The 26,291-nt window shown below is 36.0% G+C and overlaps 1 pseudogene; it reads left to right on the top strand.

Moving 5' to 3' along the window:
- The first annotated feature begins 1,233 nt into the window (after positions 1-1,233).
- LOC128246955 (zinc finger MYM-type protein 1-like) lies at positions 1,234-25,965 on the top strand (annotated as a pseudogene).
- The last annotated feature ends 326 nt before the right edge of the window (positions 25,966-26,291 follow it).

The raw sequence follows: 26,291 nt of genomic DNA, 5'->3' as shown, positions 1-26,291 counted from the left end.
AAAACGCACTTCTGTTAACAAAAGACGCAGAAAAAATACACTTATTTAGAAAAGATACACTTATTACGCAGTTATTCATAAAAATACGCATAATAAATACACTTTTTCAGAAAAACGCAGGAAAAATACACTTTTTAGTGCGTTTTAAGCGCGTTTTGGTAAAAAGTGTATTTTTTTTTGAGAAGGGTTAACTGAAATACTAATTAATATTGTAAAAGGGAATTCAAATAAATAAATAATGTAATAGCATGTGTTTTTGTTAATTTGGTGACTTTTTCAGAGCAAGAATTTATAAAAATATAATACAATTTGATAGTCAAATTCGGTTAAATCCCTTGAGATAATTAAAAGTTATGAACGTCATATCACAAGTCCCTGTAGCGTAACGGTTAGCGTCGAGGACTCGTAAATCATCAACTCGAGTTCGAATCTGGAGAGAGTACATATATTTTTAAAAATTATTTTTACATATTTATTGTTATCTAATGTTGTTATTATTTTATTCTTGTTGTTGTTGTTGTTGTTGTTGTTGTTGTAGAAAACGATTTGTATTGCCCATTTTGAAGCAAACCTGATTAGGAACATTATCTTTAATTTAAGGTATGCTCAAGGACGGTTTCGCACCCTTCAACCAAAGTATTTCGTGTCATACCCATGGCTACGCTATTCTGTGGTCACTGATGGTGTCTACTGCGCCCAATGCCATATGTTCGCTGGCCCTGATGCTCGCGTGAAAACACTAGTCACAACAGTATTGAAAGATTGGAGCAATATATCCAAGGTAGTTTTGAGCCACATGAAATCAGAGGCCCACCTGTCTAACTGTGATTCAGCAGATCATTTCTTAGCAATAATGAAGGGCGAAAAAAAAGACATACTATGTAGCATGTCATCCCAATACAATGTGGTTGTTGAAGAGAACAGAAAGATCCTTGTTAGTATAACAGATGTGATAGTGTTCTGTGGAAAACAGAACATTGCCTTGAGGGGGCTTGAAGGTGATAAGGGAAATTTTCAGGCCCTATTGAGCTTTCAGGCAAAGCAGGATCCCATATTAAAAGAGCATCTAGAACACGAGATCCAAGATCTATGTACCTTAGCCCCGATATACAAAATGAGCTTATTTCCATTTGTGGAAAACAAATCACAGACAGTATCGTGTCAAAGTGCAACAGTGCACCCTGCTTCGGGTTTATGGCTGACGAGGCAACTGATGCCAGCACTATGGAACAGATGGCCATGTGCCTTAGATACTTCGACGGAGCTGATTTACGCGAAGATTTTTTTGGGTGCGCATAGTGCGAATCAACTACAGGCGAGACATTGGCCAATGCCTTCTTAGCAAATCTTGAACTTGCGGGTGTTGACGTAAACAAAATGCGTGGCCAGGGATATGATGGCGCTGCCAATATGTCCGGTATCCAAAGAGGCGTACAGGCAAGGATCCAACAGCGTATTCCTGGGGCTGTGTACACACACTGCAAAGCCCACTGCCTCAACCTGGCTATTATCCACGCATCAAAAGAAATGTATGCAAGGAACATGATGGCTACCGTACAACAAATAGCGTTTGCTTTTAACTACTCCGCTTAACGCCTCCTTCGCTTTCAGGAAAACCTTGACAACGATGAAGTTGCCCGTGTCAAGATGGATAGGCGCACTAAACTGCAATCTCTGTGCGAGACCCGCTGGGCAGCTAGGGCGGATGCTTTGCACACTTTCCTATGCTCATTTAGGTAATCTTGAGTAAACATACTTAAATTATATAATGCCTTAATGCTCTAAATCAATATTCTTCAAAGTGTTTATTGTATTTTTTCCTAATTATGTGATATTTCTTAGTCTGTCACCTTATCACTTTTTTATTGAAAATAATGTACGTCTGAATAGAAAGGCTTTCGATGTTCATATTGTTCACTCACAAGCCATTCTCGAAACATTGATTTAATTGTGTCATGAATTTTCATATGTAAGTCAATATGTACCAGTGTACTTGATCTTACTTTGGGTCGGACTATAGTTATACTTTTCATCGGCGTAAATGGCCATGTATATTTTTTTCCTAGACCCGTCACTCATAAACAGTGCACTAATTTCATAGCTTGTATATATGTTTACAGAAACAATTCAATTCTTGTGTGTGTACATATGAATTGAACTTTGTAGTCATATGTTATTAAATGTTTTCCCATCTTCTGATTTACAAAAAGAAAGATGGACGTTGCCGTGCGCTTTACTAATGCGTTGTTTAATGTTACGTCACTATCGAATATCATTTCAGTCTGAACGCAACGATCCAACAGTATGGGACAACCTGTACGAAAAGGCTATGTCACCAGCACGAGACATTGGGGTGGAGCCGTCCATTCCTCGAGGCCCGGGGCGACAAGCAAACAGGCCTAACGCACCAGCGGCAACACCCACAGAATACTGAAAGGTCAACATGTTATACATGTATAGTTAAATAAAACATCAATTATATTATTATAACAAAGTGTGTGTACGATAACCACCAAGAGGCTTTCATGGCTTGGGCTTTTTAACATTTATCAAGAGCGAGATATCAACGCTAAGCACGTAGTGGATGTTTTTGCACGTAGGAAAGACTGTCGGCTGGCGTTAGTTCTCAAAGTTTAAACGTGTGTTGTTGTGTAAAAATGTTTCAGAATGGGAAAAAATCCATAAGATAAACTATGTATACATTTGTGTATTATTTGCTTGTGATGTTAAAAAGGAACCATGTTTAAATCAAACTATATGTGATATTTGTCCTCAATGCAACTTGTTCATCTGTATATCCTATATATTCGGAGGGAGGCATCTCCACCAAGTATAAATATGTTTTGAATATTTATTGCTCGATCTTGCAGTTTTCCTTTTTGCTTCAGTTATTATTAACTTAAAACTTGCATTTCAAGTTACCAGATATGCGTCAAATGCCACCAAATCGCACGAGTAAACAAAAAAAATTCAGGGGGAGGACCCCCGGACCCCCACTAAAAATGGGAGTACTTCAAATTGGGTTCCAGCTATGCCCCTGATTTAGTGTGCATATGATTTTTAGCTAATGAACTAGAAAAACATCTACTTTAACAATCACAGCAACACAATTTAAACAAATATTGCTACTTTTCATTAATTCATACTGTCAATCATTCATGAATATATATATTCATTTATTTGAAGTTACTTTACATTTCTGACGGCAAAAGAAATAAAAAGTGAGCAGGAAACTTTCATTGAGATTAGAACCTTTTCCCTTTATAAATTAAAGAAAACACGTGAATCAACTGAAAATGCCTTAAAGGGACTGAACACCAGATTGGCACCAAAAAGTTTTTTTCTTCATCGAATCTCAGGACAATTATTTAATAAAATGTTGTCAAAACATTCAATCTGTGAGACTGCACTTTAAAAACACTAATTATTGTTTATTTTGGTAGCCAGCCTGGTTCCGACAGCTGAAGCCACAGAGGTCAATGCTGATCAAAACGTGGTCTTGTGATGGAATTCCATACCGGCTCTCGGCAAGGATTTCCGAGAAAGGAATATCGTCTGCAATCTGAGTACAGGAGATGCAGCTCTGAATCCAATATTTCAGAAGAATGAAGATGTAAGTCAACTCTGTAGTACTTGTTTGTGTGTAAATGATTCCAAAGAGTGAGATTAATATAGCAAATCAGGTGTAAAAAGCAGTAAAGTGTAGACAATGATAAAGTGCTATACTCTTACTTTTAAGTCAAATCAAGCCTTTTAAAACAGATACTTAAAGCAAAAAAAACACTAAAACTGGGCATAATAATGCTATTGCTGCATTTTCGACATCATGTAGCAACCTTATACATGAAAACACAAGCAGTTTTCATGAATCTTTCAGTTTTGGTGTTTTTTTGCCATTTCCTTTGCTGCTCCATTTGTCCCCAGCGCAAATAATTTGGCATATAGTGGTGTTTAGACTGTCTATAAACACATGATCACTAAAAAAACATTGTGAAACTGAACAGTTCTGTTAACTTTGTATATCAGTGGACCAGAAAAAGCATAAATTTGACTAGTTGAAGCATTATTAAAATAAGTTTGGCTCTGTGTCATTTTTAGCTCGACTATTCGAAGAATAGGTGGGCTATACTACTCGCCCTGGCGTCGGCGTCCGGTTAAATTTTTAGGGCAAGTTGGGATTTTCTCTTAAAACTCCAATACCATTCATTCAATTGACTTAATACTTCACACAGATGTTCAGAGCCATCACATAATGAGGTTAGATAACTCCATATTATCTTTTATACAAATTATGGCCCCTGATTGACTATGGAACTTGGGTTAAAGTTTTAGGGCAGGTTGGGATATTGTTTAATGACTTCTATACCCTTCATTCAATTGACCTAATACTTCACACAATTGTTCAGGACCATCACCCAATGAGGTTACATAACTCCATATTCTTAATATAAATTATGTCCCCTGATTGACTTAGGTTTAAGTTTTAGGGAAGTAAAAGTTAAGGGCAAGTTGGGATTTTATTAAAAAAACCTTCTATACCGTTCATTAAACGCACTAAATAAAATTCAAAATTATTTAAGACCATCTTACAACAAGAAATATAACTCTGCTTTAAGCCTAAATACAAATTATGGCCCTTGAATTATTATTATTTTTTAATTCTTTTTTTAATTTCCTTTGAAGGCAACCACATTTTCATAATGGAAAATCAAGTTATTTGAATGGCTTGTGTCATTGTTCGGGCTGGCTGGTGGGAAGGGCAGCATCAAAGTCACCTTTTGTATCGAATAATTTTAGTTGGGTTTGACATTAAGAGACCTAACTTGGTAATATTACATCGTTATTGTATTCACTTCTAAGTCAAAGCGGTGTAGTCGAGCGCGCTGTCTTACGACGGCTCTTGTTTATATAAAATGTTAAGCCGTTAAAGTGGAAAAATCTTATTTTGTTTTAAAAAATCTTAAAAGAGTAGGCAGGCCATTTTTGTGGTGCTGTTTCATAAAAACCATTGAAAGCTGAAAAGCGGCGGAATAGTCGAGCACGCTGTCTAAGTTACAGCTCTTGTTTGTATATATACTGGTGTTCTATATTGTTTGTTACTATGCATACATGTTGACATTGATAATTATAAATATATGTGTTGTTGACGATGTACATTGTACAAGTCGAAAAAACTGTCTGTCTGTCTGTCATGAAAATTGCCTTGTATTTACAGCCCCAGGACAATTCAGTGCTGTACCAGTCCAAGAACATCACACTGGAGCCAGTATCTCTCGAACTTCAGCAAATGGATCTGTATTTCAACACCATTAGGACCAGAGTAATCAGTTATCTTGCATGTGTTTAATAATTATTATCAGTTCACAAATTTGATGAAGTCTTAGATTATCCATGGTGATGGACAAGTGGTTAGTGTATCAGATTCAGAATGAAATGGTCCTGGTTTCAAACCCCAGTTGGAGGGTAGACAATGATTAGAAATTGTTATCACCCAGGAGTTGTAAATGGTTTTTAATCATATAAACCAATAAGATTTTAGAACTATGGTCATTGCTATGAAAAGTAAAATCAATTATTTCTTTATATATGAAAAAAGCCTTTTGGCTTTACAACTTTGTGCCTTTAGATAGGAACACAGTTGTTGTTTGTCTGCTTGACTTGTCCCTGCAGCTTCTGTTGGATCAGTTAATGAAATATATAATATGTGTTTGTCTGCTTGACTTATCCCTGCAGCTTCTGTTTGATCAGTTAATGAAATATATAATATGTGTTTGTCTGCTTGGCTTGTCCCTGCAGCTTCTGTTTGATCAGTTAATGAAATATATAATATGTGCTTGTCTGCTTGGCTTATCTCTGCAGCTTCGGTTTGATCAGTTAATGAAATATATAATATGTGCTTGTCTGCTTGGCTTGTCCCTGCAGCTTCTGTTTGATCAGTTAATGAAAATATAATATGTGCTTGTCTGCTTGGCTTATCTCTGCAGCTTCTGTTTGATCAGTTAATGAAATATATAATATGTGTTTGTCTGCTTGGCTTATCTCTGCAGCTTCTGTTTGATCAGTTAATGGAATATATAATATGTGTTTGTCTGCTTGGCTTGTCCCTGCAGCTTCTGTTTGATCAGTTAATGAAATATATAATATGTGTTTGTCTGCTTGGCTTGTCCCTGCAGCTTCTGTTTGATCAGTTAATGAATATATAATATGTGTTTGTCTGCTTGGCTTGTCCCTGCAGCTTCTGTTTGATCAGTTAATGAAATATATAATATGTGTTTGTCTGCTTGGCTTGTCCCTGCAGCTTTTGTTTGATCAGTTAATGAAATATATAATACGTGTTTGTCTGCTTGGCTTGTCCCTGCAGCTTCTGTTTGATCAGTTAATGAAATATATAATATGTGTTTGTCTGCTTGACTTGTCCCTGCAGCTTCTGTTTGATCAGTTAATGAAATATATAATATGTGTTTGTTTGCTTGATTTGTCCCTGCAGCTTCTGTTTGATCAGTTAATGAAATATATATATGTTTTGTCTGCTTGACTTGTCCCTGCAGCTTCTGTTTGATCAGTTAATGAAATATATAATATGTGTTTGTTTGCTTGATTTGTCCCTGCAGCTTCTGTTTGATCAGTTAATGAAATATATAATATGTGTTTGTCTGCTTGGCTTGTCCCTGTAGCTTCTGTTTGATCAGTTAATGAAATATATAATATGTGTTTGTCTGCTTGACTTGTCCCTGCAGCTTCTGTTTGATCAGTTAATGAAATATATAATATGTGTTTGTTTGCTTGATTTGTCCCTGCAGCTTCTGTTTGATCAGTTAATGAAATATATAATATGTGTTTGTTTGCTTGACTTGTCCCTGTAGCTTCTGTTTGATAAGTTAATGAAATATAATATGTGTTTGTCTGCTTTGCTTGTCCCTGTAGCTTCTGTTTGATCAGTTAATGAAATATATAATATGTGTTTGTCTGCTTGGCTTGTCCCTGCAGCTTCTGTTTGATCAGTTAATGAAATATATAATATGTGTTTGTCTGCTTGGCTCATTTTTTAGCTCCACTGGCCGAAGGCCATGGAGCTTATGTCGTCACAGATTGTCCGTCGTGAGTGCGTGCGTGCGTGCGTGTGTGCGTAAACTTTTACTTTAAACGACATCTCCTCTGAAACTGATGAGCGGATTTTGACAAAACTTCACAGGAATGTTCCTTTGGTGGTCCTTTACCAAAATTGCTCAAATGGTTCCGGTCCATTGCACAATATGGCCGCCAGAGCTAAAAATAGCAAAATCTTTAAACGACATCTCCTCTGAAACAGTTCGGCAGATTTTGATGAAACTTGACAGTAATGTTCCTTGGGTGGTCCTTTATTAAAATTGCTCAAATGGTTCTGGTCCATTGCACAATATGGCCGCCACAGCTAAAAAATAGCAAAATCTTTAAACGACATCTCCTCTGAAACGGATAGGCAGATTTTGATGAAACTTGACAGAATTGTTCCTTGGGTGGTCCTTAACCAAAATTGCTCAAATGGTTCCGGTCCGCTGCACAACATGGCTGCCAGGGCAAAAAAATAGAAAAACCTTTAAAGAACATCTTCTCAGAAACCGATGATCAGATTTTGATGAAACTTAACAGAAATATTCCTTGGATGGTCCTTTATCAAATTTGCTTCAATGGTTTTCGGTCCACTGCACAAGATGGCCCCCAGAGGTAAAATAGAAAAACCTTTAAATGACTTCTCCTCAGAAACCGATGATCGTATTGCAATGAAACTTGACAGAAATGTTACTTGGGTAGTCCTTAACCAAAATAGCCCAAACAGTTCTGGTCTGCTGCACAACATGGGCACCAGAGCTAAGAATAGAAAAAAACGTTAAACTACATCTTCTCAGAAACCGATTATCAGATTTTGATGAAACTTTACATAAATGTTCATCGGGATGCCCTTTAACCAAAATTGCCCAAATGGTTCCGGTCCGCTGCACAACATGGCTGCGAGAGTTAAAAATAGAAAAACCTTTAAGGACTTCTCGTCGGCAGTCTTCACGAAAAACATTTTAACCTACTAGCCAGTTGGACTAGCATAATGGCATATTTTACTAGTCCGAATGACAATCTAGTAGTCCGACTATTTTGCCACATTATAAAACTGTATGCTTGAGGTAAATACCTATTTCAATTGAGCAGCTTGCAGTTTGAGTAAACATTTCTTTATTATGATGCTCATGCAGTGATAGGGAGTGACATCCTTCTGTTGGGAATAGTGCTCCTTGTTTTTCAGAACCTATGGGTACTATGTAAAAACAAAAGGCATCTTGCTTGAATAGACTGTAATAATATCAACATGGTTAGAAAAGAAATGCCATACTTTAATAGCTTTGATAACATTTTACTACTGAATTACCTCCCTTTAATAGAAAAAAAAATAATGTCTTAATTTTTCACGTATAGCATCTTTAAATAATTTTTAAACAATAATAATTTATGAGTAAACATATAAGCATAAAGTTCTCACAAAAAGATCAATTTAAAAACCTTACATTTATACATAGGAAAGTATATATAGACTGAACATTAATTTTCGTTTAAGTGACATTCTGAAAGTTTATGAAACAGCTATTTTTAGTAACTTAAATGGCCGAAAAGTGTAAGTGAAACACCAAGTCGATTCTATCTCGTCAGTTCTTGTTCAGGTTAGATATTTGCTTCATAATCTATTCAGATTAAATGTTTATTAATTGTTTAACTTTTAAGCATTATTTTGGGTCGATATTTATAGTTTAAAGGAAAAACTTATATCTTAAACAGCGACAACGTGTCGCGAGTGGCAAAAGACCCGACATCACATCAGAAGTGAAAAAAGATGGTCTTATGCAGGACTAAGTGGATGCGTGTTGAATGCTGCTTGTATAAATATATTTTGATAATCAGTAACTAGTGATTAAAATCGATATCACTTAAGTTAAAAACTAAAAAGACAGTAAATGCTTATATTACTTCAGGTTGAGGGTTCTTTTCTGTTGTTGTTGGTTCTTGTCGGTTTTTAGTGACAGCGATTATTCGGAACGTCTCGTCGATTTCCAGATAATTTCCCGCGGAAAAACAAGCATGGCTGCGAAAAGAAAACGTGAAAATGACATCGGTAACGGGTTATTTAAAAGACGTGTCGCCATTAAAAGTCGCAAAAAACAATAATAAACGTCTCCATTTCCATTTGGAAAACAATGGTTTGTAATTTTTAGCTCGCCTGTCATATGACAAGACAAGATTACATGTTAGTCAATCGTCAGTCCACAAATTGCCTGCGTCACAATTTTGACATAATCTTTATGAGACTTAATAACAAGGGTCATCTCAACAAAATCTTTGACAAAATGGCCCAAATGGTTCCGTTCCGCTGCACAACATGGCAGCCAGAGCTAAAAATAGGAAAAACCTTTACACCACTTCTCCTCAGAAACCGATGATCAGATTTTGATGAAACTTGACAGAAATGTTCCTTGGGTGGTCATTAACCAAAATTTGTTAAATGGTTCCAGTCCACTGCACACCATGGCTGCCAGAGCTAAAAAATAAAAAAACTTTATACGACTTGTCGTCGAAACCGATGACCTTTTTTCGATAAAACTTGACAGAAATGTTTGTTTGGTGCTCCTTTACTCAAATTGCCCAAATCATTTCGGTCCACTGCACAACATGGCAGCCAGAGCTATTAAAGTAAAAAATATTTTTAAATAACTTCTCCTCAAAAATTGATGATTGTATTTCTATGAAACTTGACGAAAATGTTCGTTAGGTGGTCTTTGCTTGAACCTTTTGGCCAGTGGAGCACAGGCACTGATATGCCTCTTGTTTAAATTTTCAACTACTGGGCTTGTCCCTGTATTTATCATTGTGTTATTGTCCCTGCATCACTTAATGAAATATTACTGTTTACATTTGCTTTTGGTATTATCAGCCATTTACATGTTTTGCATTCTTTCATTTTTCCGAATAATTAGGAAAAAGTGAAAAAACTTGTGAAGTGGTTTTTAGTAGGTGGATGAGGGCTTTTATGCAAAAAAGCAACAGACAAACATTCTGTACTCTGTCATTTCAACATAATATTGTCGTCCTAAAAAAAACCTCAGCATTTTCTGCCATATTTTCAAATATTTACAAACACATTTTGTATTGAAGCTTGATTGTTAAAAATATTTCTTTTAAAATCTATGTGAAGTCTGAAATTATTAAAGAGATTGAGCTTATCGGATTTTTTTCCTTGCAGCTGTTATCAGCTACCTCAATGGAATCTTGCAGCAGATAAACAAGGGGATCAAAGTGACAAACACCGAGACATACATCAGCCTTTCAGAAAGGATTATTGCCAAACTTGAAGCCTGAAACTTCACTGGAAAGAACAACACTCTTGCTAATGCATTGAAGAAGCTGAGATGTGTATGTGGCTTGTTTATTGCATACTAATAAGTATTTTATGAAATCACTTGGAACCTGAGAGAAATTCAAAATTATTTTGGGAAATAATGAATTTTAATAAATTACAATCCCCATGTTAAGCCGTTAAGTTCATGTTTTAGTTTCAAAATTAATGTATATATAAAACATATACTGTTGGAAGTAGAAATGCAAAACAGAAGATTTCAAATAATTAAAGTAAGAATAAATGTTTGAAATCAAATTTATTATTTAGGCCACAACAAATTGATCATTTGTTCTACGGATTTTGCCCAAAAAAAGTAGGAGCGAGCGAGCGAAAAAAAAAAAAAAAACTTTTTTTTTAATTTAAGGCAAATCAGAGGCGAGCGCAAGGCGAAAAATTAAAAAAAATAAAAAGTATATTTGTTACCAAATCTATCATACAATTATGTCAAGAAATGCTTTTTAATTGCAAACATATGTTCAGTTATTAATGAAAAGGTTTTGATTGTATCACAGTGACATGAAAATCTCTCTCAGTATTTAACAAATGGCAATAAGGTCCAGTGCTTTACTATTAACTTCAATTTAAACGTGGATTATTGTAAAGACAACATTCCTCATAGTAACATACAATTATTCGAAGACCAAAAAGAAAACTATTGTATTAATTCCGTAACTTACTATTACAAAAAAAAACATTTTAGACTTGTAAGAGTTATTCATGATTTAGCATTTCTAAATATTGGGTCAGGTCTAAATTTGAACCTCTTGAAGCACATGATTAAATTGGTGTCAACTACTAGTGACTTTGACATTTCAGAAGATTGAAAATGTAAATAACACAGAGAACATATCTAAAAAAGACACTGTGGATTAAATTGCGGGACAACATAAATGAAGCAGTATCAAACAAATCTGCAAATGTGGCACCAGTCATTATATTAGAGCAGGTGGTGGAATAAAGATATTTCCCTTTAAAGAACCCGCCTTTACCCCGAACCTATGGTTTATAGGTCCGTGCCTTGAAAAAGAATATCATGTCGGCCTCCATAGCTTCAATGCCCATAAGAGGGTGAGAGTGGTCTAGTGGTATAGGTGTCCGCCTCTCACCTAAGAGGTTGTGGGTTCGATCCCCACCAGGGTACTTTCTCATAGCTTCTCAAAAAAGGACACAGTACTGGTTTCTGCCCAGGAAACGGACTCGAGAGTGATTCTATAAGCTATCAGCTTTCGTCACAATCGAGCTAAAAAAAATAGTATAAACCAATGCCCATAAGAAACAGGCCACTTTAATTACAGGCCATTTTATACAAATGGATCAAAGAAAACAAGTGGATAAAAACGAAGAATTGAGAAAATTAAAACAGTCATTTTACTTATAAAAGGTTTTATTTTCTGATTTTACTGATGTTTTTTTATACTGTCCATGTGTATGTAATGCACTAGTCAATTGTAACCACGCCCCAAGGTCCGGGGAATAGCGGGGACTTTGATTTTCAGTCCAGCCAACCCCGGGTATATCCACTGCATTCACCCGGCACTGTGGGGCCACCTGGAAGGTAAAAACTTATTTAATATTCCCCCATTTCCCCGACTATCCCTGGTATACCCCAGGACCTGGGGGGGGGAGGGGGCGTGGATTAAATGGTTCATAAATTCAATGTACAGGCTGTTTCTAAAACATTTACAAGTCCTACTATTTTTATCTGTTTTATCTGTTTATAACGATTATGATTATATGAAAACTGAGAAATGCATTTTAGAAAATTTAAAAAATAACTCACCAAAACATGTTCAATTGTGTTAATTCGTGTGTCCGTGTATTTTAATATAAGTTTTGCACTCAAAATCCGATTTAGTTATTATTTAACACAAAATTTTGAGTACAAAACAATGAATTACTTAAAACACACATAGATAATTATTGACTTCGACGCTGTGAAACTGTTGTTGTTTACTGAAGACTGTAATCCATTGACTTTGACACTGATTTTCATTTAAAACGTGTATTTTACATTACGAAAACTGAAAGTAACCCGAAAATTAATACCGGAAATAAATAACGACGGTGCGTCCTGCAAAATATTCCCGACAAAAAAGACTGTCAACAAATATCGGCTGTTTTGCGGTTACCCGGACCTGATTTTGTCCTGACACGAGGAAATTTTGCTCGCGAAGAATGTAAAGCATGGAAATACCTTCAAAAAAGGCGAAGTTGACGTTGAAGGATTAAATTCTTAGTAAAATAACTTCAGAAAATAGAGGAAATTCAGAAGTAAACAAAAAAAATAATATGGGCGGCCAAATAGTAAGTGCGGGCGCAAAAACAAAGTTTTTTATTTTTTTTTGTTTTTCGAATTTTAGGTGCGGCAAATCCGACGAACAAATGATCAATTTGTTGTGGCCTTAAACAAATAATTTTAAAGATATAAAACGATAAAAAAACAAAAACGATAAAAAAAACTAACTTTGTTTGAAGAAAAAAAGTAAAAAAAGTTGACTAAACCTTTGCTTCTTATGCAAACTGTCCTTAAGAGTTCCCCCTGATAAGATTTCTGTATTACAGTACTAGAAGGTGTAAAGGCTCTACAACTGACACCTCAGAAGCAGGCGACTTTCCGACTTTCCGTGACACAGTCTCTGGTGATACTGAAGAGGTCAACCAATGGCTCTTAGTTCTACTGGTAACATGGAATAAATGAGGTGTTTGGTTTAAAAGTAAAGAATTGAAGGAAGGCCTTACCACTTACGCCTATGAATCTGGCATTGTGTGTTGCAGTGTCAAGTGATAATTTATATTGATGAGGTCAATGGACACAACTCCTAAATCTTTGGATAAAGTTAAATGTATATTTCCTGTAGTTCCAAAATTAACACCTTATTATAATGAAGGTAGTTCACCAAAGCAGGCATGTCATTGAAATTACTGCTGATGCCTTAGATAAATATGACCTTCTTGGACAAGGTTTATGTTGTTATGTTTGTGGTTGATTAAATAAAATATGAATATGAGAACCTACTATACTACCAAAGTCTCAATAAGAACAGAACACAAATGCACTCTTCAGTATTTGTTTAACAGGTAAACAGTGAGAATTCAGCAGCTACGACCACCAAGGCAAAGAGCATTCTTGCAGAACTAATCCTCAACACAAAACCAAAGATTGAAATGAGCGTCGACGAGATCTTACTCGGGGAAGATTTGACTAAGGAATCCCTTAAAGAGTCCACACAACAGCTCAATGATTCACATAACAACCTAGATATGGCTGCAGGGGAGCTGCAGGTAAATACAGAATAATCAAATAAAAATAAACTACTTTATTTCTTGTCCGAGTCATTCCTGGGTTTTGTACTGCTGCTATCGCAAGAAATGATTATTTTAAACTGTAGGCTGAGGGTGAGCTATTAGGATCGATGAATGTCTGTCATTCATTGTCCGTCCACACTTAGTTTGTAAACACTCTAGTGATCATATTTTTGCCTAAAAAGTCATGAAACTTAGTCAGGATGTTTGTCCCAGTAGTGAATACTTTGACGAGTTTGAATATGGGTCATCTGGTATGATAAACTCGGTCACAATACCCCAAAATCAAAAAATCTTGTTAACACTCTAGAGGCTACTTCAGTCCAAATATCCTGGAAATTTGTCTTCTAGCTCAAGTTTGAATATGGGTCATCTGGGGTCAAAAATTAGGTCGGACACTGCCGAAATATGAAAAACCTAGTTAGCACTCACGTTTTCAGCCCAAATATCCTGGAAATTTGTCATAAAGGTTGTTTGGATGACTTTTTAACTCAAGTTTGAATATGGGTCATCTGGGGTAAAAAAAACTAGGTCACCGATCTCAGTTCTCACTACTCGGTATAAATCTCTTGCCTTTTTTTTTTAACTTTTAGTAACTTAATTTTTGTAGTAATCAATATAATTCTTTGAGAAAATTAAAAAAACAAAAAAACATTTAGCATTATTTATACATTTTCAGATAACAACCAAAGTATAGGAATAGCTTGGTTGATTTGAATCTTATTTCAATAAGATGGCCGGTCTTAGTATAATAGCCAAATAACCTTAGAAACATTTAGTAACTATATCTTGGATTTTTTTTTAAATAGAATGGTATATAACTAGGTACATAGATAGATGGCAATGAGAGAATGTGAAGTGGACAAATAATCATTTTACGAATATAATTAAGTTATCTCCCCTCAAGTATTTTTTTTCATAATTTGTGATTGTTTTGGCCGTGTCTTGGAAAATTCTAAAGAGATTGAATTGAAACTCTATAGTGACACTAATATTTAAAGTCAGTACATACACATGTATAACAAACATTTTTTAGTGATTAACCTTTAATTACTTTCTAAATAATGCATTAATGGAAATTATTAATTATTGATAACAAGATTGTAACTGTGTATTCAATAGCTGAGAATGCACAAATATTAAATGACTGGTGGGTCCTAAAAGATTTACAGTGATAAACTATCCTCTCATAATTATTAGGTTGAAATACCTTTCTTCTGCAATTTTCTTTTAAATTAAATATGGTATGCATAATAGAACCATTGATTTCGATTTTTAGCGCGACTATTCGAAGAATAAGTAGAGCTATCCTAATCACCAGTGTCGGCGTCGGCGTATCCACTTATGTTAAAGTTTGTGTACCACCTCAAATATTTTCAAAGTCCATTGACATATGGGTTTGAAACTTTGCATCATACCCCCAACCTGCAACCAGGAAAAGGTAACTCAATCAAGCATTTTGACAAAATTATGCCCATTTTTTTACTTTGAAAATAATATTTTCAAAGTCCATTGACATATGTCTTTGAAACTTTGCACACTTGTTCACCACCATGGCCCCAACTTGTACACAGGAGGAGGTAACTCTATCAAGCATTTTAACAAAATAATGCCCCCTTTTTTACTTAGAATTTATATTAAAGTTTGCTACCACCTCAAATATTTTCAAATTCCAATGACATCTGTCTTTGAAACTTTGCATGCTTGTTAACCAACATGCCCCCACCCTGTACACAGGGGGAGGTAACTCTGTCAAGCATTCTGACCAAATTATGCTCCTTTTTCGACTTAGAATTTATATTAAAGTTTGCTACCACCTCAAATATTTTCAAAGTCCATTGACATATGTCTTTGAAACTTTGCACACTTGTTCACCACCATGGCCCCAACTTGTACACAGGAGGAGGTAACTCTATCAAGCATTTTAACAAAATAATGCCCCTTTTTGGACTTAGAATTTATATTAAAGTTTGCTACCACCTCAAATATTTTCAAATTCCAATGACATCTGTCTTTGAAACTTTGCATGCTTGTTAACCAACATGCCCCCACCCTGTACACAGGGGGAGGTAACTCTATCAAGCATTCTGCTCCTTTTTCGACTTATGTAAATATCTCGGCACATCATGTATTGCATTGAAATCTAATCAAACAGTGATCCATGCATATTTTGCCAAAACTTTTCAATCCATACACCGAAAAGCAGCTGAATAGTTGAGCATTAGAGTTTTTATTCATTCTTTACGGTAAATTTTGACTGCCTCATTTTATGCTTTGTGCGGTATATAACAGTTGTTGAATACCTTTTAGCTGGATTTTTCACCGGCGAAAACCGGGCAAGCGGGCGGGTGTTAACAATTCTACTTTTTATTCTATGTTATAATATCAAGTTTTTTTTTCCCAATTGTTATCATACTTGTTCAGACTATTTGTCAGCATGTCATCTTCAATACATATGAATATTGGTCATCTCGGGTAAAAAACTAAGTGACTAGATCAAATTTTTAGAAGAAATATTTCATGCTAATAAATTCAACAATTGTTATCAAATCTTGATGAAACATGGTCAGAATGCTTGTCTGCATTATATCTTTCATATTTTTAATATGAGACAACCAGGGTCAAAATCTAGGTCAAATCTTAGGAAAAATATAACCACTTGTTCAGAATATTTGTCTGCAAAATATCTTGATTATTTTTTATATCTTTCATCCTGGATCAAATTCTAAGTCACTAGGTTAAATCTAGGGAAAATATTTCCATGTCATAAATTTAACAATTTTTCTCGAGTCTTTATGGAACTTGGTCAGAATATTTGAAAGTTCTTTTATATGGTCATCCCCGCTCAAAATCTAGGTCACAAGGTGACGGTCATAAAAATTCATTTTTTTTTTCAAAAATGAAACTTGGTCAGAGTATATGTCTTCATGTGTCTTAAACATTTGTGAATATGGGTCACCTCAGATCAAAAACTAGATCACTAAGTCAAATATTTTACCAATGTCATAAAAAGATGAAAAAGTGTGTCATCTAGGGTAAAAAACTAGGTCTCTGGGACAGATCTTATTGGAAAAGCTGATATATTTATAAAACATTATTTATGCTGTGTGTGACACGTATACTTACTGTGTGTGCAGACAACCCGAAAACTTTTTCTTCTTCACAGGACATTGCGACAGGTAAACACCTTAAGTTTACCTGTCGCAACAAATTTTTACCTGTCGCAATGTTACAAACAGTATTCGGTTACATCAGCTGAAACCTTGATTTTAAGCATCTTTTTTTTTAAATAAGTTTTGCAAATCCCCATTATAACAGGTTTAGATCTATTTGGATAGATTTGTCTTACAGTTCTATAATAAATTACAAAAAAAGCTAAATATCATGTAAAAAAAAATCAATATTCGGATCTTATGTCATAATTTTTTTCTTCCCTTGCCTCCCAAAAAAACCTCATATATGGTTTGTCTACCCATGGAACAGCTAGATCTTACTCTTTTAATTCATCTTTAAATTAAAGATACAGTACGGTTATAAAATGTAACGAATTGTACTACAAGTCAGGCACAACATTTATGCAAAAATGAAAGTAGATTTCTTGTTATTGGCAAAGTTAAACAGAGCGGAAAGAAAGTCAGCTCAGTATATTAATCATCATATCTAAATTAAAACGATTGCCGGGAACCACTTCGCCGAAAATAAATACATACGGAATTTTGTAATTTCCGAACATTTCCGTAAAATAAAAGTATTAAATTACGAGCTGAAATCGGAACCTTACGCGTTTTATCGGCTTTTACGGAAACATGTCGAAACGGGGTTTACAAATAGTGATACACGGATTAACACGCTGAATAATCATGATATAATAGTTAAAAATAACTCTGAACATTTATTTAGAAACTGAAAGTAAATTTTCCGAAAATTAAATGGTGCTGACTGTAATTTTTCACCGGACATTGTGACCGACCAAAACAAAAGTTTCGTCGGTCAAAATGGAAATATACCGGACATGTCCGACTGTCCGACGGACATTCGCATTGTCTGTGTGTGATGCATATACTTTCAAAGTGTTACACATATTATTTCAGGGTGTGACACGTGTATTGACAACATGCTTGATGACCTTCTGGAGGTTCTGGAAGTTGATGTGGAGAGTATGAGGGACAGGCTGTATTGTTCATTGGTGTGTAGGCCATGAAAGACTGGAGAAATAAATGTTTTCTTTTTAAATCTTGCAGGTATTGTAAAATCATTGATGTCTGTAGCGTTCTAAGTAGAGATACAAACAAATATTTGAATATTCGATCAAACATTTGGTATTCAAATGTCTATATCAGTATTCGAATATTCGATGTTTTGTTATTGAATAAAAGGAATAAAAATATTTTGCCTTACACACTATTGCTGTGTGCAAAGTTTTTTTGTCTTGTATTAATTAAAGCAATTTGCCCATTACACCAGAGGTGATAACAATACACTATACAGGCTTCATATGTCACTTAGGGACATATCATCGGGTACTAAAGTCCCCATCATTTTACAACAACTGGCTATTATACAAGTGACATCAAATATTTCTATCATTTTCGTAAAATTTTAATGCCTTTGCCAATTATCTATTTAAGGAACCGACCTTCACACAAATGTGTTGCCTTGGCTGCAAATTAAGCTGTGCAACACTGCTGTAATCGGTGTGATGCTATAAATGACATGTGCTACAATAATGTGGTAAAATACATGTGCTTTTTAGCTCACCTGTCACATATTGACAAGGTGAGCTTTTGTGATCACAATTTGTCCGTCGTCCGTCCGTCGTCTGTCCGTAAACTTTTACTTTAAAAGACATCTCCTCAAACCGCTTAGCCAATTTCATCCAAACTTCACAGGAATGTTCCTTGGGTGGTCCCCTTTGAAAATTGTTCAAAGAATTGAATTCCATGCAGAACTCTGGTTGCCATGGCAATGGAAAGGAAAAACTTTAAAAATCTTCTTCTCCCAAACCACAAGGCTTAGGCCTGTATATATATGGTAGGTAGGATCACCAAATGGTCCTCTACCAAGATTGTTCAAATTATGGCCCTTGGGTCAAAATTGGCCCCGCCCCGGGGGGTCATGGGTTTTCTCTATATGTTTATAGTGAAAACTTAAAAAATCTTCTCCTCTGAACTTACTTGGCCTAGAGCTTAGATATTTGTCATGGTTCATCGTCTAGTGGACCTCTACTAAGATTGTTCAAATTATGGCCCTGGGGTCAAAATTGGCCCCTCCCCGGGGGGTCATGGATATGCTCTATATGTTTATAGTTAAAACTTCAAAAATCTTCTCCTCTGAACTTACTTGGACTAGAGCTTAGATATTTGGCATGATTCCTCGTCTAGTGGACCTTTACAAAGATTGTTCAAATTATGGCCTTGGGGTCAAAATTGGCTCTGCCCCGGGGGGTCATGGGTTTTCTCTATATGTTTGTAGTGAAAACTTCAAAAATCTTCTCCTTTGAACTTACTTGGACTAGAGCTTAGATATTTGGCATGATTCATCGTCTAGTGGACCTCTACAAAGATTGTTCAAATTATGGCCTTGGGGTCAAAATTGGCCCCGCCCCGGGGGGTCATGGGTATATTTGATATGTTTATAGTTAAAACTTCAAAAATCTTCTCCTCTTAACTTACTTGGACTAGAGCTTAGATATTTGGCATGATTCATCGTCTAGTGGACCTCTACAAAGATTGTTCAAATTATGGCCTTGGGGTCAAAATTGGCCCCGCCCCGGGGGGTTAGGGTATTCTCTATATGTTTATAGTGAAAACTTCAAAAATCTTCTCCTTTGAACTTACTTGGACTAGAGCTTAGATATTTGGCATGATTCATCGTCAAGTGGACCTCTACAAAGATTGTTCAAATTATGGCCTTGGGGTCAAAATTGGCCCCGCCATGGGGGGTCATGGATATACTTGATATGTTTATAGTTAAAACTTCAAAAATCTTCTCCTCTTAACTTACTTGGACTAGAGCTTAGATATTTGGCATGATTTATCGTCTAGTGGACCTCTACAAAGATTGTTCAAATTATGGCCCTGTGGTCAAAATTGGCCCCGCCCCTGGGTGGTCATGGGTTTTCTCTATATGTTTATATTAAAAAAAATAAAAAATCTCCTCTGAACTTACATGCTTAGAGCTTAGATATTTGGCATGATTCATTGTCTAGTGGACCTCTACAAAGATTGTTCAAATTATGGCCTTGGGGTCAAAATTGGCCCCACCCCCTTCGGGGGTCATGGGTTTTCTCTATATGTTTATAGTGAAAACTTCAAAAATCATCTCCTCTGAACTTACGTGGCTTAGAGCTTAGATATTTGGCATGATTCATCGTCTAGTGGACCTCTACAAAGTTTGTTCAAATTATGGCCCTGGGGTCAAAATTGGCCACACCCCGGGGCTGATGGGTTTTCTCTATATTGTGAAAACTTAAAAAATATTCTCCGAACTCACAAAGACAAGTAACGTCTTAATTTAAACTGGATAACATATTTAGTACACATACCAATTTTCAATATGGCCACATACAACAATTAATAACAAATATACATATATAGATACACACGTAAAATCAAGTAGTGACAAGAGCTTAGATATTTGGCATGATATATCATCTAGTTGACTTGTACCAATATTGTTCAGTCTTTGGCCCTGGGGTCAAAAAATGGCCCCACCCGGGCGGTCATGGGTTTCCTTATATATGTATATGATGAAAACTTCTTCTCCGAAACCAAAAGGCGAAGGCCTTAGATATTTGGTATGAAGCATTGTTTATCGGACCACTATTAAGATTGTTCAAACTTTAGCCCTGGGGTCAAAATTGGCCACGCCCCGTGTTCATAGGCTTAGGTTTTCAATATTTTTATATAGTCTTATATAATAAAACTTTAAAAATCCTCTTCTCCAAAATATAAGACCTAGAGCTTTCATATTTGGTACATAGTGTTACCTAGTGGACCTACACCAAAGGTATTCAAATTATTGTCCCGGGGTCAAATTGGCCTTGCTCAGGGGTCATTTGTTTTTACATTGTCTTGTCACTTAAACATCTTTTCCTCTGAAAGTAAAGGTCAGAATGACTCCATACTGTCTTGATATGTAGCATCCTTACATGGTCCTTTCTCAACTTTGTTCAAATGGTTTTGTTTGGCCCCTTTTAACGGTCACCAGAGCAAAAAAAAGAAAAACCTTTAAACAACTTGATCTTATTAACTGCATGATGGATCTTCAAGTCTGAAGCATCCTAGCATGGGCCTCTGTCAGGTCTTTTCAAATAATTTTGTTTGGCCCCTTTTAAGGGCCACCAGAGCTAAAATTAGTAAAAAAAACCTAACATTTTCTTCGCATGAACCCCTTGATAGATCTTCAGCAAATTTGGTTTGAAGTGTCCTTGCATGGACCTCTCTTAAATTTGTTCACATAATTTTGTTTGGCCCGGTTGCCATGGCAACCTAAAGGAAAATGTCAACAATTGGTTATAATCATCTTCTTCTCCTAAACCGCTTTGACAATTTTGATGAAACTTCATAGGAATGATCCTTGGTTGGTGCTTTTTCAAAATTGTTCAAAGAAATTAATTCCATGTAGAACTCTGGTTGACATGGCAACCTAAAGGAAAAGTGTCAACAATTGGTTACAATCATCTTCTTCTCCTAAACCACTTGGACAATTTTGATGAAACTTCATAGGAATGATCCTTGATTGGTGCTTTTTCAAAATTGTTCAAAAAAAATAATTCCATGCAGAACTCTGGTTGCCATGGCAACCTGAAGGAAATATAGGCTGTCGTGTCCGCGCTGTGACTTACTCTTATATGGACAGATTTTAAAATGACTTGCCATATGTTTTCGACATACCAAGACAATGTGTCGTGTGCAAGACCCATGTCCCTACCTCTAAGGTGAAAGATACACTAAGTGTTTATTCACAATGGAATGCTGAATATGAGGACATAAATTTAATATAACTTGCAATATGTATTTGACACATAAAGGCAAGATCACCTTTTTATGTACTTGTTCATAGATCAATGTCACATTGGGGGGCATTTGTCACATACTTTGACAGCTCTTGTTCAATATACTTTGAGAAACAAGCTATATTAATAACAAAGGTTAAACTCTTTTACTCAGGTGAGCGATTTAGGGCCATCATGGCCCTCTTGTTACTGTTTTCCATGTTTTCGATATAATGTTCGTGCTTTGAAATGAGACTGTATATTATAGCATTTAAAGGTATATTTCCTCTATTGATGTACTATGAGTCAAAATCCGCATATGATGCTAGTTTCCGAGTTGGTTTTTTCATAGTTATATTTCGTAGAGGTCAATCCCAGAACGAGGCTACTCGTCCTATGGAAAGACCCTCCATTGGCGCATTAAGCAATAGATAAGAGATCAATCTAAATTAACATTGTTTGCAAATGAAGGCAGTGGAATTGAAATTATTTGATTTTGGTTTTTGTTAGTTCAAAATGTATTGTGTTTTTATTCTGAAAATGGGAATGTTTTCAGAGGCTCATTTGAGGTAATCAGGGTCCTCAGAGCATACTGGCTTTGACAAAGTAGGTCAAAATGCCCCGACTATTACAACAGCAAATAATAATAACAGTTTACTACAACTTCTAAAAGATGTATTTTGATAATCAAATATTAATTTTGCCATTTGTTTGCATCCCTAGTTCTAAGCTTTTCATATTATGCTTTCTGTTCAAGCCCTTTTAAAAATCCATAATCAGTAAGAACACATAATCTTTTAACAGAGCTAAGCACCTTTGCAATTGCTGCACAGAGAACTAGCAAAGTTTCTTGACAGATTTACATGTAACAGTATTGTCGACAGTACTCCTGAATTGAACACCTCGCACTTCTGTTGGAAGTTTCATCTGATACCCTCATAACTGCCTGTTTACTGAGTCGTATTTCAAGCATAGTCATTCTCTGTCAATTTCAGGTACTCGATGTCATGTTTGGGCTGAAATGCTGAGTGGTACCACCATTCACTGAAGCCACCTTTTCCCTCACAGACGAGAGACTTGTCCAGACAGTGACTGCAGTTTCCAGACTAGCACTCACCTGTAGCCTTACAAACTTCAGGTAAGCAGTAAATCTTTTATGTCTTTATGTCCTTGGCTAGTGCTCAAGCAGTTTCTTGTTGAGATGCTTGGTGTGCGATTTCAAAACATATTTGGGCTCCAATTGGCACCTCTGGCTTTATTAATTTGCCTAGATTCTGATGCTGCTGTGGGTCAGCTTTCTTACAGACATTACCAGTACAGTGTTTTGCAGATTTGCTATACAGCAATGCCGGCAGGGCCACCTGGACATTCAATTTCAAAGTTTGTGTTGCACAGGTAGGCACCAGTCCAGCACAGTTTGTTTTGGCCTGCATTTAGACCCATCACATTATTAACTTGTGACTACCCGGTAGTATGATTTCCAATAGCCACACTATAGACCTGAGAAATATTTTGTCCAGGTTTGTATGAAGAAACCATGCAGTTGAAATTATAGTGGCCATTTACTGACAGACTTTGGATTTTCAGTGCCACATTTAAGTTTGTGCTCAATGATAAGTTGGCGCTAAAGCTGCCATGTCATCCTCATTGAGTTTAAGATGTAAAAAAGGGGGAGGGGGGCGACGGATAAGAAAGTTAACAGTGTTTTATAACACTATAAGGTATTTATGTTTGTTTTTAATCACCATTTTGAAGCTAGTGATTGTATATTTACAATATGTGCTAAATGAATGCAAATATTTGTATTTTATTATTATTGAAATATGGAAATCTATGATTTTTTATTGAAAATTCAAAGTAAATGTATCATAAAGCTCTAAAAACACATGTTGAATGGTGTGAGGGGACTAAAACAGGGGATATTATGGAACAACTATAACACAAAGGCTATATCATGTTTTTTAACTCATGTAAATCCATTAATTTTCTCTGGAGAAATATTAAATTTAGTCTGATCTCCATTTCTCAGACAATGTTGCTGTCCAAGAGCCTATAATCTATCAATGCTATGAGAATCACTCTCTTTAAATTACTGTTGTGGTACTGCTTTTCATAGCAGAAGGAAAGAAGAGTTTTATTTTTTTAGTTACATGTACACTCTTAGAAATAAGGAAAAGTAATAATCTAAAAAAGGCCAAGGTAAATTGCATAAAGGTGTGGCACATCATAAACCAAATGATTTCCGGGTCACTCACATTATCCCTTTAAGTTGTTCTTAAAAACATTTATGTTTCCCCAAGTAAGGTAGCTTTTAATAATGTATATATTGCATTATTGATAGTGTTTTTAAGTTTACACATGATTTATATCATATTTAGAAACATAAATGTAGTTTTAAATGATATTTTGCAGGACTTGTTTCTTGGGTGGATGGATTCAGAGATGACCCCAGAGATGCGGCCATGACTGTGTCACATGGACGTTATAGATAGGGATTGTAAGCGTACGATGATTATCCTCATATTGGTTCTGGTGTTAAATCAACAGATAAAGTGTTCTTAAATTGTCACTTTACATGGTCAATACTCATTAAATTGCATAACAATAATTATGATAAAAGATCTATCAAAATAATGAAAACAGTTTTTAGCTCTACTGGCCAAAGGCCAGAAGAGCTTATGCGATGGTAATGTGTACGTAGTATGTGCATCCGTGCGGTCGTGCGTCTGTGCGGTCGTGCGTCTGTAAACAATTGCTTGTAAACAAGATACAGTCTTCAGTTTTGATTGTATCTCCATGAAACTTGTACAGTATCTACATATCCATTAGAGTTCGGTTCCTTTCGAAAACCAGCCAGATCCGTCCATGCATGCCTAGATTATGGCACTTGATAGTATAAAAAAATGCTATTGTGTAAACAATTGGTTGTGAACACGATACAGTCTTCAGTTTTGATTATATCTCGATGAAACTTGTACAGTATCTAGATATCCATTAAAGCTTGGTTCCTTTCGAAAACCAGCAAGATCCGCCCATGAATGCCTTGATTATGGGCCATGAAAGTTTTAAAGAAATGCTTTCTATTTTTAGCCAGGTCTGCATGAGCGAATTCTATTTTTAGCCAAGTTTACATGTATATGTTAATTCAAGTCTATAGTTAAGGGAGACAATTTGCAAGTCTAGGATTTTGAGAGACAATTTGCTTTTTGCTTGGTTGTGAATGTTTAAGTTATGCACCTGGTGTCATTACTGGCCACACCCAGGGTTCACAGGTTTGGTAAACATAAATCTGGAAAGGTTTGAAAATCTTTTTGTGTGTTCGTGCATCCATCTCAGCACAATTGATTGTGAATATTTGTTCAAATTGATCAATGCTGTCCTAGGATGCCCTTGACTTTGACCTTTTGACCAAATTTTTTTAACTTTTAAAACTCTAGAAAATTTTACTATGAGTACAGTTTTGAAAGCATTTTTTTTTTGTCAGATGACTTTTACTTGGCACATATTAAAATAGTTCATGCAACTAATCTGCTTGCAATACTTTCTGGGCTCAGATGTTGAACGTGCTACGTTTTCAGGTAACCCAAACACAAAACATAAACTATATGTCTGTTGCCTTTTACCCATACATACATGCTCTGGATTGATATGACCACAAAAGCCATACCAGTAGAGCATAGGCCATTTTGGGCCTCTTGTTGTTATAACACAGACAAATTTGTTGGTGTTGAAACAATTTCTAAACTCACCAGGCAGGTAAAATGCCAACTGCTGTAGTACAGTCAAAACTTGAACAGTAAATTATTATGAAATGTAGTTGTTTCCTCCTGGTTTAAACAATGATAGCTGTTTGTCTACTAATAAACTGTAAACTGTGTTAATTGCTAAGAATTGAATATCAAGTATTAGCTTAAAGTAACAAGGGAGTCAACAACAGACATTTTTGATTAACCAGTGAATTCAAATATATCCATTAATATTTTTCAGCGTTATCAGCTTGGGCTGGTGGGACCCCTTACTGCCATGCATTCCTTATAATGTGGATGACCGCTTCAGTCAGCCCTCAGGTCCTTCATATGTGGATGACAGCTTCAGCCAACCCTGCAGTCCTTCTAATGTGGAAGACCATTTCAGTCAACAACACAGTCCTTCTAATGTGGATGACAGCTTCAGCCAACCCTGCAGTCCTTCTAATGTGGAAGACCATTTCAGTCAGCCACGCAGTCCTTCTTATGTTGATGACCGCTTCAGTCAGCCACGCAGTCCTTCTTATGCGAATATCCACTTCAGTCAGCCGCGCAGTCTTCTAATGTGGATGTCCACTTCAGTCAGCCGCGCAGTCCTTCTTATGCGAATGTCCGCTTCAGTCAGCCGCGCAGTCCTAATGTGGATGTCCACTTCAGTCAGCCGCGCAGTACTTCAAATGTGGATGGCCGCTTCAGTCAGCCATGCTGTCCTTCTAATGTGTATGACCATTCAGTCAGCTGCGCAGTCCTTCTAATGTGGATGACCACTTCCACCACAATCGACTTCTATAAGGCATTGACCTGTATTTTTGCAACTTATAATGATTTT

The sequence above is a fragment of the Mya arenaria genome, chromosome 9 (assembly GCF_026914265.1).
Source record: "Mya arenaria isolate MELC-2E11 chromosome 9, ASM2691426v1".
Taxonomy (NCBI): Eukaryota; Metazoa; Mollusca; class Bivalvia; order Myida; family Myidae; genus Mya; species Mya arenaria.
Note: the sequence above shows the minus strand (reverse complement) of the source record. Positions and strands in the feature narration are given on the sequence as shown.